The sequence below is a fragment of the Cetorhinus maximus genome, chromosome 16, assembly GCF_964194155.1.
Source record: "Cetorhinus maximus chromosome 16, sCetMax3.hap1.1, whole genome shotgun sequence".
Taxonomy (NCBI): Eukaryota; Metazoa; Chordata; class Chondrichthyes; order Lamniformes; family Cetorhinidae; genus Cetorhinus; species Cetorhinus maximus.
The window spans coordinates 47,572,883-47,585,658 of record NC_135894.1 but is presented as its reverse complement, the minus strand read 5'-3'; positions in this window follow the sequence as shown (position 1 = coordinate 47,585,658).

Here is a 12,776-nt window from a genome sequence, read left to right as displayed (position 1 = left end):
AGCAATCTTTGCAGGTCGATGAAGTTCACAGGTCCTAAGCACACCAATTGTTGACGCACTTACCAGAACACCCAAACCTAGCAAGACATATGGAAGTTGTGGTCTTCTGCATGCACCAAGGAAATGCTCAGCTTTTCAACAATTCTCAAGGCATGTGGCATAAAAGCCCATTGACAGCAACAGTGCAGAAAAGCAAAAGCTGATGCCGTTACAAAGAGCTGTGCACTGATCCAAACAGACCTTACACACCGGGTACCTTCAAGGAATGAATAACCATCTGATATCCCATCAGAAAAATATACATGAGGTGACTGACAAGCCAGAAAATTATGATGATGTGCACGAGAAAATGAAGAGTGGTGAGCACAGTTTCGCACTGTCAATCTCATGGAAAACATAGACACCATCCGAGGTGTTCGCCGAGATTCAGATTACCTATCCCAAGAAAGTTGGGATTTCACTCATGTGGCACTCAGATCTCCATTGCAACATGTGGTCAACTATGTCAACCACAAGGGATTTCATTCGCTGAATGTGAAGCTGGTGTGCGACCACCGGAAACACATCCTGCAGGGATTAGGTAAATACTTTGTGGGTTCATTTATTCAGTCCAGGCACTTGAGAACATATATACATTGATATAAAGCTTGAGGACCCCGGGATAACTGCTATGTGCTCTGTTGACAGCAAAAGTGAAACTAAAATTGAATAGCATGACACATTACCTTTCTAGTGATGTCATGTTGCAATCCCCTAAAGACATATTACAAGAGCTCGTGCCCTCCAATATGAGCCAGCCAGGATGTCTCATATTGTGATCATTTGCTACATGCTGTGCAACATGACAATACAATGGAGACCGGAGCTGGATGAAGAGAAGGACCTGGAACATCATTCTTCCTTGGAGGAGGACACAGAGGAGGAAGAAAAAAAGGAAGAAGAGGATGAAGGGGACACTGAAGATATGCATGATGCCCAGATATTAGAGGAAGACCACCAAGGCTGTCCTGGGCCTCATAACAGTCAGCAGGCTGGCATGGCTGCAAGTGCCATGGTGATTCAGCAACCTTTCAGTTGAACATCTCTCAGCCCTTATGATAGTTGACTCTGTAACTCACTTTTCATCAGAGTGAGAAATTATCCAGCAACTGAAGAACCCCATTGTCACACAAAAACATTGAGAATGGATCTCCACCACCAACATTGTCCCACATAAAAGATTATGAAACCATGCCAGACCCAGTCTCTCCCATACCACATCCAACCCCCCATACAACCCTCCATTTCACTTTCGACATGAAGCATTCATAACACACAAGTCTGATGGAGAACATAAGCAATTATTATTATTACAGGAAAAATAAATGAACAAACAAATTGAGAAAACTTCATGCAGGTGAGTCAAAATGCTACTGATGGCTAGGGTGCTTTGTGTTCATGCCCACTTCAATGAGTGCTCCCATTTGGCTGAGGATGTGGTAGTGGCAGCCTGCCCCATTGCCTTTGCTCACGGCTGAGATGCCCCTGGCTTTGGTCCTCATCCTGGAGGTGCCCGTGGGGGCTCCTCCACAGGCTGTTGCAAAGGTGTTGTTGTAGCGGCAGCCTCTGTCGCAGAGCCTTGTGGTATGGATGAAAGAGTCACAATGCACATTGTGCAGGAGTTTCCTCCAGGCCCTTCACCTGAAGATCAAGCTATCAAATGACATTGCTCTCTGTAACCTCCCACCTCGCCATCACCCACAGCCTGATGGGATGGCACCATTGCCATCTCCACCGCCTCCTCTATTGGTCAGATTATGCAGGTCCATCATGCCACCTCCTCCCAGGAAATTTGCAAGATTTGCTCTCTTTTCCTGGAGGATGAGGAAATAATAATGTATGAGTAGCCTGGCTTCCCTCACTTATTCCTGCATGGCATTGACATGAGTTGTTGTGCTCCTCAGTGATACCACCCCCGCCGGCTCAATTGTGCCTCTTACGTGAGAGTGGGCTACTTCTCAGTGATTCAACTGGCCACATGTTCTGACAATGTTAGGGAAAACTTTGAGCACTCAGTTTGCTCACCCTACGTGCATGCTGCTGCATACAGAGTTTGGGGCCTATCACCTGGGTGTCACATGCCACTCACTTTAATTCCAGACCTTATTAGGTCATTTTACCTTTTTTGATACTGGACTCACATCCTCCTGGCCACTCCTCTGCTACTGACCTCCATCCGGGCCCTTTTGGTGTCTCTGGGTTGATTTCTGTTGCCAGACATCAGGAAAAATTTCTCTTGCCTCTCAGCAACTGCTTCCATTGAGCCACTCGTAGATGCATGCCCATGTCAATGCTGGTCCCCTGAGAACCCTGCTGCGCCATCTCATCAATGAATAGCAAGGCCAGTCATGGTTGATGCTTGCCTTTTCAAGATGCCCTTGGTTACTGAGTCCTGCCTCAGGTCACTCCCGATGCGGCTATTTCAGTGCCAAACTTGCCTCTGGGCCAATTAGGCACATTGCATCAGGTTCTTCAACCGAGATTGAAAATCCAGCTCCAGATGTCACCCTAAGTATACATGCCAGGGGGCAACTTCAGTAACTCCTGTAGTCCCTGTAGTTGTAGGATCGCATACTGACCTGTACAGTATTGAGCTACTTCCAGCCCTAAAGGCAGACACTGACATGTAGCAACCATCCACCACACGTCCTCCTCTCACTAGGACCAAGACTTGAAAGAGCACACCCATAAGTATACAAATACTGTACACTTTTGGGAAGGGCAAACTCTGGAGAAAACATATGGAGCCACTAACCTTAAGGGCGAAAGTTGGATTGATTGACATTGTAATGTGTTCTGACAGCCAGTTTGAGCCAAGTGAAGGTTGTTTGAAAGAAATCATGGAGCACTCATGTATGGCAGAACCCAATGGAATCAATACTTTACTTGGCTAAGATAATGAGCACAAATGGAAATGACAGCTGTCCATTGGAGGTATAAAAAACTTAACTGAATGTTTGATCCATTGGAGCTTGCCTAATGATGCTTGCTTGACTGAAGTGTTCTTTATTCAGGCAAATCACCTGGCTTGTGGTCATTCTCTTCATATTTTCTTTGCTGCTGTCTTTCTTTTCCTGCTTCTTCCATTTATGTGCACCTAGAATCATAGAATGGTTATAGCACAGAAGGATGTCATTGGCCTGTCATGTCTGTGCTGGCTCTCTGAAGGAGCAATTCATCTAGTGCCACTCACCCAACTTTTCCCCAGAGCCTTGCACATTCTTCTTTTTCAGATAATAATCCAATTTCCTCTTGAATGCTTCGATTGAACCTGCCGCGCTGACAGACTCAGGCAGTGCATTCCAGATCCTAACCATGAACTATGTGAAAAAGTTTTTCCTCATGTTGCCACTGTTTTTTATGCCAATTGTCTTAAATCTGTGCCCACTGGTTCTCAGTCTATCCACCAATGAGAACAATTTCTCCCTATCTAGTCTGTCCAGGCCTCCTCTCAACCTTCTCTTCAAAGTGAACAGTGCTACTTCTCCAATTTTTGTAGGTAACTAAAGTTCCTCATCCCTGGAACCTTTCTCGTAAATCTTTTCTGCAAATCCTCTAATGCCTTCACATCCTTCCTAAAGTTTGGTCCCCAGAACTGGATGCAATACTGCAGTTGAGGCCAAAGCAGTGTTTTATACAAGTTTTGCATAACTTTCTTGCTTTTGTACTCATGTCACTATTTATAAAGTCACTGTATACTATATTAACCACGCTCTCAACTTGTCCTGCCAGCTTCAATGATTTATGCCTATATATTATATGTACATATATAATATATGTACACACACGCACACACCCTCTGCTCCTGCACCCCCATTAGAAATATACCCTTTGTTTTATATTGTCTGTCCGCATTCTTTATACCAAAATGAATCACCTTACAATTCTCTGCATCATGTTTCATCTGCCACTTGTCTGTCCATTCCACCAACCTGTCTATGTCCTTTCGAAATTCTACACTATTCCTGGTGATCAGCTGTGTGCACGCCCACGAACGTTCCCGCATAACTCCCCCAAAGGGGAGAAAATTCTCCCCTAAAAGTATGTTACAGACCTATGGGTTACCTTGGTTCTGTACTTGGGTTCCGTATCCTTGAGAATCAGGTTCTACACTCAGTTTTTGCAGTTATATAGATCTTGTGACTTTTATTCCTTATGAACAGGTATCATGCTGTATCTTATATATGTATCTTATTACCTCAGTTTTAACACTGGTTGTCTCTAGGCACTGATTTTTATACATGCTTTGTATAGATTTCATGTTGGAGTAAATTTGTTGTTGAAGTTGCGTGCATTTTGTACTCTTTTGTTACTTTTTTAAAAACTTGCTTGTAGTAATTATGGTTTTATTTAGTGTGTAATGTAACTTTAAGAATAACATTTGTTAAGGAAGATCACATGATCTGTAGTAACCTATAGAAGAGTAGCATGGGCTACCTCAGCAGTCAGTGTAGAGATTAGGTTGGAACTGAAAGCACATGTGTAGGTACTGCTGAGTACATTGCAAATAAACGCAATGTTTCCACCCAAGAAGTGTCTGCAGCTCAACTCTATCACTAATAGTATAACTTGGCCATGCTACAACATTACTCCAGGCATCAGCAGTCACCAGGAAGTCACATATAGCCGTCTGAACTCTCCAAAATGCCTAAGATGTGCAATTATAGATTTTGGGATATGGAGGCCAAAGTAGGAAGTGATGCCACACATCCTCTTATCTCAAATAAGCAGACACACAAATTACCTCATGGTGGTCTGTTATCTTAGCGGAAAGCAATAAACTTAATAAAATAACAGGGAAAAGCTGTAATGAGAAAGAACTCCCACAAGTGACCAACATCTTAGGGAACCAGTCAGGAGGAGTTAACAGTAAGTGGCGTCAGTAAGGTGACTATTAACCTTAAGAGACCAATCGGACACTAATCATACACCAATCAGGGAGTTCAGGGATGCTACTGATCATGCAAAGAGGTGGTGGCTAGCAAGGGCTAATAAGCAACAACTTTTAGCAGCTATGCGCACAGCATGAAGAAGAAATAAGGTAGTGTGGAATCTTCCACTCCTGCCAGCAGCAAGAATCATGGCGGGCGGGAACACTGAATTTGGCATGAATGGAATATCAGTTTCCCGCTGGCGGAAGAATAGTTTGGGATTTTGTTCTTGCAACTTTCAAGGCAGGTTGAGTTTCCCACTGAAGAATGTCCAAAACCCCATCAACATTCATTAGCATCTCATGAATGCTCAGTAAAAGACCAACTCTCCAGAATCACATTCCTCCTCCAAATGAAGTACCCCACCAGCGGCTAATTAGAGTGTCCTATTTTACAGCTGTAGATAAATGGTGCACACCTGGTGAGCTTCACTTCATCCATGGAGGTCAGTAGGTTTTTGCCTTCCTTCCATGCCATCACTGAGACATATCAGGTGCCTGTGGCACAAACTGTGCCAAGTCTGGGTGCAGGAGGCATGACCAGGGGGATGGGGTGAGACGGAGGCAGGACTTGGGTGGGGAGGGGCACACAAGGAATAGAGGGAGAGATTGAGACCGAGGTAGGTCTATGGGGATGAGGCGCAAGGATCAGAGGGGAAGGGTGAGACAGAGGCAGGACTGGGAGGGAGGAAAAGAGAGGAAGAGTGAGAGGCTGTCCGAGGACCAGTGAAAGTCTGTCTGCAGGTAAAATTTAAAAGATGTTTGAGGAACGTTGAAAGATTGTCCACTGAGGCAAGTTCATGAGCCTGTCCTGTGGATGAGGATAAGCTATCTGGTGCATGTTTAAGAGACTGTGCTGTGAATGAGGCCGTGCTATCAGGGGCATGTTTAAGAGTCTGTCCTGGGAATGAGACTATGCTGTTAAGGACATGTTTAAGAGACTGTCATGGTGCTGTACAGGCCATGCTCGAGGGATCTGCATGGCACGCATATCTTGGTCCTGGTCTTGGGTGGGGGAAGGCCTTTCTGGGCAGTGACGGACGTGCATAGAATGATGTGTAGGGAATGGTCAGTCACCTAAGGCATTTCGTCCTAAAGGTTAGAGTCATAGTATTGGGAAGCAGAGGGCACAATATCATTTAGGGGAGGCACCTGGATTCTGTAGGTCGGCAATTGTAAAGTCATGTGGGGCGGTATTAGATGGTCTTATAGCGGTAGTCTAGGAAAGTAAGTTAAGCCTCGAGAAGGGGAGGGTCAGATTGACAAAGGGCATGGGGACATCAACATTGAAGGGAATGGGGAGGGCAAACAGAATATCAACATGGACAATGGTGGAGTCAAGGGTAATGAGGACAGGTGGATAATAACAGGAGGGATGGGACTTAAGAGACGGTGACTGTGGAGGAGGATGGGAGGAATTTGGTGGGTGATAGGGATGTTGGAAGCTAGTCACACTCACATAGGTAAGGAGCACTGTGTTCACCTTTAGTGATCAATGACACAGTTGGAAATGCAAACTTGAAAAAAATGATATGGGAGGGGTCTCAAGGCATGTGGGAGGAGCTCAGGACAACTATTTTAGGCCAATTGAAGGGGCACCCTATTATTTATTTGCACAAGCCGTGGAGAACAAGGCTCAGCTAAGTACCGGTTTTGAGGGTCAAATGCCCACAGAAAAAGAATTGCTCCTTTACTAATGGTGTGCATTCAGGTGAGAATCCATTAAGTCGTGGGTCTACAGTTAAGTTGCTCCGAATGGCCATCTGTTCCTGACAGAGGGAAGGAGGATCAAATGATCAAGGGCTACGACTGCTGGACAGATGCTACCTGTACCCTACAACCCTCAATATTCCCAATCTAATATCATGGCTTACAAGGCACCATGTTTAGTCATGACATTAGTACAAGGCTAGGGTATCGATAGTGCCTAGGCTAATGGAGATAAACTGACAATAGCCTGATTGAGGGTTACAGCACATGGGCATTTTCGCTCAAATCAAGATCCGCATTGTGAATGCAGTCATATCTGAAGGAGATGCTCAGCCACCTGTGGACCTCCAAGATGTTCCTCATCATGGCCTGGGGATGTCATGTCTAGACTGAGGGCAGGCCAAGGGGTTGACAATGGTTTCCTAGTTTAGAGATAGAGGGAGAGCATTCAAAGGGAAGTTGCAATATTGTCTCAATTCTTTTCGTTCACAGATATTAGGAGGAATGGAGAATGCAGACTGCAGGCAACGCTGCCTTGTTGCTAGCTGTGATTTGAATGAGGAAAAGAAGGGCCTGTTACTGATTGACACAGGTCTGGGAGGAGCATCACCTTGTACGGCAAGAGGCAGTGGGGCCCCAGGAAGTCCCAGACGCTGCCAAGGAGGAGCATAATCCACAAAGACATGTGGCGTGACCAAGTGTATATAAAAGATGCAGCTTATACAGTGAGAGGAGCGAAAGATAATGCCGCAGACTCCTTCACTTGTCTCGGGATGTGGCAGCGCATATTTTTCCACCTTCTCCATGAGGGACTAATACCACAAGGATTTGCAGGACATCACATGCTGGTGGCTTTAAAGCTCACTGCCATGCTGAAATTTTTTGCCAGCAGGTCTTTCCAGGGCTCTACTGGGGACCTTTGCAGAATATCACAATTGGCGACACACAAATGCGTTAAGGTGGCGAAAGATACCCTTTTCAATAAATTTCACCATTACATCCAGTTCCACATGGATGACACAAGCCAGGCTAGATTCACAAAGATCTCAGGTTTCCTGCAAGTGCAGGGTATGTTCAACTGCACACACGTGTACTTGAGAGCTCCATGGCAACAGTCAGTGAGATTTATAAATCAAAAAGGATTTCATTCACTGAATGTTCAGCTTATTTGCGATCACAGAAAGCAGAACATGCATGTTTGTGCTAGACACCCAGGAAGCTCTCATTCGCAGGTGCCACAGATCTTTGAGAGACCTTATATGGTCGGCTCCTTGGGGGCAAGGTGTGCCCCCAGAAGACATGGCTGATGATGCCCATTTGCCATCCATATAGTGCTGCTGAAGAGAGATACAATAAATAGCACCACAAGGTCCTTGATAGAGCAAACAATTGGCCCCCGAAGATGCGTTTCCAATGTTTGGACAAGTCAGCTGGTGTTCTCCAATACTCACCACAGAGAGTGTCCCCATCATCATTGTTTGCTGTGCCCTGCATAACCATGCACTGCAACGGGGGGATGTGTTGCCTGAGGGAGAAATTGAGGATCATAACTTCTCCTCAGACGAGGAGGAAGTTGAAGGCGATGGCTCTGAAGAGGGCGAGGATTTAGACAAGCCACATGAAGAGGCCATTGCATGTGTACGATGCGGTAGATGTTCCCAAAACAATTTGATAGCTACAAGATTCCAGTAATAAGGTGATGACAAATTCTCACAATCGATAATTCCTTCAGCCTTCACTGCATGGAAGGCCCCGCAGCTTTAATTCTCATCTAGAAAATCTCACGAAAGCTCAATGCCCTTATAATGATTATGGAAATATCAGGATTCTCCATATACCCTAATGATGGGATCATCCTTAGAAGGGATGACATCTCACCTAGATGAGCAGCCATGGCAATATGTGGCCCCTGTGTAATCTGATTAGGAAACCTTTAGCCCACATCCTTAAGCAACTCCACATAGCACAGCCCTTTCACCCATGGCCTCACCCAGTCAGTGTGAATGGCAGCTTTTAAGCTCTTATTTTGGCTCCTATTCCAAATTACATAGGGATGTCCTCCTGTCAGTATGGCACCAACTCAATAAGGCGGACTGAACACACATATCACTCTTTCATGCTTAGTGCATGGATGGCTCAACAGGGAGCAGCATCCGAGGAGCTCCATTTGTCCCATCGCCAGCTGTCACCAATGTAAAATGCTGAGGTGTCATCTTGCTACTATCATCCCCATCATCATTTGCATACAGGAAGCAGTAACCATTAACATCTAGATCATGCAGTAAAGTTGCGAGGGGTGTTTGCATTGTCCTCACAGGGTATGTCTCACCAGAACAATGGTATGCTGAGGGGTAACCACTCAGGTCCCTGCAATCATCGGAAGATTGACAAGTCTCTGTGCTGAATGACCTTTACATTAGGGAGAAATGCAGCTCAGTCAGTATTGATACAACATCTTCCCTTCATAGACTCTGCTGAGGCCTTAGAAGAGTTGCATATGCATCACTTTGAGTACAATCACAGTTCTCGAGATGCTCCAGCTCACAAAGGCCATTTCTTTCTAGATAACTTAAGTCAATGAGAGCACTGTCATGCAATGAATTCCAGTTTGGGTTATGTACCATGCTTTTACCTAAGGAGCGTGTAAAACCCCTCAAAGCAGCAGTGCAGGTCCAATGTAAGATTGTTGTATTTAAGGTGACGGCTTCATCCAGATGAGCACACACTCTTGCAGTCAAGTGTAAGGTTCCTGATTGAGCCTTACTTGCCTAGCTCAGCGTTATGTGTGGAGAGAGTGGGAACTCAGCAAGGAATAACATTCAGTTTTAAACGTGGACACTACACCTTCCTGCAGAGACACATGGAAGCCAATGGGCTTCGAAGTTTGACAGTACATTTTTCATAAATTAATTTCTATAAAGTAAACGCCATTACCAACGACAGATTGGCTATACGAATATAATGTGAGTCACAAAGACTAATTGTGCCATCCACAAACAACTGACATCAGTGTTACATCAGCAGGAATATTGGCCACCTTGATGAGCACTCCTCCAGAGGCCAAAGTACCTCTGCTGAGAATTTAGGCTGACATTGTATTAGTAAATGATGTGCATTGCCTGATGTCGCGGATGTGAAATTAAAGGTTACTCACTGTGAGAATTTATGCAAATGGAGATCCAGATGGGATTTCATTGGGGTGTCATATTTTGGATCCTTTAATGACCATGAGACCTTGAAACAAATTGACTATAAACTGAATCAATGATATTTGGAGAACGATAGATGTGACGTGTATTTACTAAAGTATAAAGTCTACACAATGAGTGAGCACCCATGCCACCATTATGCTTTCAATACTTCTTAACCTTTCTAACCCTACCGCTACATCTAGGTGCAGCTCCGACATCCGAAGATGAGGAGGAGGGAACCTGCTGACTGCTATGCCCTATTGTCTGAGATAACTTTGGCAGGCATCCTCTGGTGGCCTGAGGCCTTGAGGGCTCCAGCCTACTAAGGCTCTCTTGTTTAGGTGTAGGTGGACCCTCCTTGGTCTGACCTGATGGAGGCAGAGGGGAGGTGGAGCTGCACGTGTCCTGGGGTGAAGTCCCCTGTTGTCTGGCTAGTGGCCCTCCTCCCTCTGGGTGCCCGATAGCCCCTCCATGGTTCCTTGATGAGAAGGGCATCTGGATGGAGATCGAGGCACCCTGCTCCCCCTCACGCTTAACCACTGCTGGAACGCATCCATGGCTAGAGCGATGGTGTGTAGGTTCAGGTACAAATCAGGGCAGAACCTGCTGGACTTGGGTCTCTAAGGCGGCCACCATCCTTCTAATGGAGACTGCGATGAGCTTGCATGCTGGAGCCATGACTGCAGAAAGAATGTGGAAGGAGTCCCCCATCCTTCATTCTAGTCTGGTTACAACCTCTGACAATTCTGCCTGTCTCTGTATCTCCAAGAGATCTGTTAGGGCCGAGTGAGAGTCTCGTCATTGGACTCAGTCTCAGCAGGGGCCTGGCCTCCAGCAGTCCTTCAAGTGTCAGAAACCTCGGCTATCACTGCCTCCACCAGCTGTGGATCTGTGTCAGTGAGGTGATCGCCAGATTGTGAACCCAAGCCTGCTCTAGAAATAGGTCCCACTGAGCTGCATGTATCTGCACTGGTGGAGGGTGCAGGTGAACGCCTTGACAATTCTTCCTCTGAGGATACTTCTGCTTCCTCCTCAGAGATGGTCTGGGGGTAAGATCTGAGTTTCCTGGAGGACAGTAACCTCCCCCTTTTCTTGCTGGTACCTGGAATAGAGAGACAAGAGATTCAGTGATTGATAAGCAGGCTTATACATTAAAGGTCACTTACAGACATTGCCTGCAGATAGGCAGATGTATACTGGAGGAGGCTGATCTCACCTTTTGCGCAGGAACGATCTCTGTCCTCGCCAGCAAGATCTACAGTCTGTTCTTCGAAACTGGATAGGGTCTGGTTCTCAGGGGTTCCCCCTCCAGTCATGGCTTGCTCTCTTTTATTATGGGCAATCTTGATCTGCATACAGACAAAATGATTGGTGGTGAACCCAATGGATGAAAGAGCAGTTCAGAAGCATGCATACCTATTGCCTCTGCTGAGTCCTGCCCAGAAAGGGATTAAGATGTCGTTTGTGCAGGAATTCACATGATATAATGAGCTTATAGTGGCTGGCACATATTTAGTGCTGATGACCATCTGCTGGTCTTGTGTGTCACCCCAGTGGACTTTAACCCTTAGACTGCCTTCTGCCTTTATGAGAGTGTGAGCTTGCAGTGTGTGGAAGTTTCACTTACCCTGGAAGAACATAGCAGATCATTCATGTGTTCCCTGGACTGCATGGCGGGCCTTTTCAGGACTCCAAGGGTGCTAATCTCCCTGGTGACCTTCTCCCAGGCTGGCGTTGTCATGTGGAAGGGCCTCCGGCTCCCATCCCTCGGAAAGAGGACCTCCCGCCTTTCCTGGATGGCCTGGAGGAGAAACCTCAGAGAGGCTTCGCTGAACCATTGCACTGAAGATTTCCTATGTACAGGTGCCATAGCGTTCGTCTTGTCCCCAGTACCTGGCCTGCAGTGGGTGAATGTCTGCCTGGGTGCCATTTAAATATGATGCCACGACCATCAACCCCATGAGGTAACAGCGGGGAGGCAACCTCCTGCCTGCCCTGCCACGAGATTTGCCGAGCTCCTCGCTGATGCATAATTAATGAGATGAAAAACAGAAGATTGTGTCTGTTCAGCCATCCCACTGATCAGTGGGAATCATGCCAACTTCCCCTCCTGCCCCTGGACTTTGGCTCCAGAATGGAAAATTCTGCCCATAGACTTTAAGAAACAGGACAAGACACAGCGCCACAGTCAACCAGAAGTTGAGAGCCGGTGTTGTAGAGTGAACCATTCTCACTGCCTTTATTAGGTATTGCATTTTTGTATGTATTGCAACTAACTTAATAAATTCTGTGAAACTTATGACAACATACTCATACCCAGACGGGTCTGCAGCTATTCAGAACTGCTGGCTCCTTCTAGGTCAGCTCAACCAACTCAGTCTAACAATTGTACTTGACTTAAATCTTACAATTAAAGTTGGAGTGAACTCCAGGTTTTACACAGTAACTACTTTAAAAAATATTTCATTGGTTGTAAAGCCCAAAGAACATGAAAGACGTTATCTGAATGCAATTCCGTCCTTCTTTCTTTTTGTCCCTATAGATTGTCAGGAATTGTATGAACAACGGCTGATTGGAAGTTAAACAAAGATGGAGAAAGGAAGAGAGAGAACAAAGAGAAAGTGGGACACTAGCAGACAGACAGCTATGACAATAAATACAATTGCTTTCTTTTTATTCATTCAGGTTGTGGGTATAACTGGCAAGGTCAACGTTTACTGCCCATCCCTTGTTTCCCTTGTGAAGATGTTGATGAACCTTCATCTTGAGCTACCACAGTCATACTGTGTTTTGGTACAACGGAGCAACCTACTAGGCCAATTCAGAAGGCAGTTAAGAGTTAACCACATTAATGTGGGACTGGAGTCACATAGACCAGACCAGGTAAGACAGCAGTTGTTCTATCC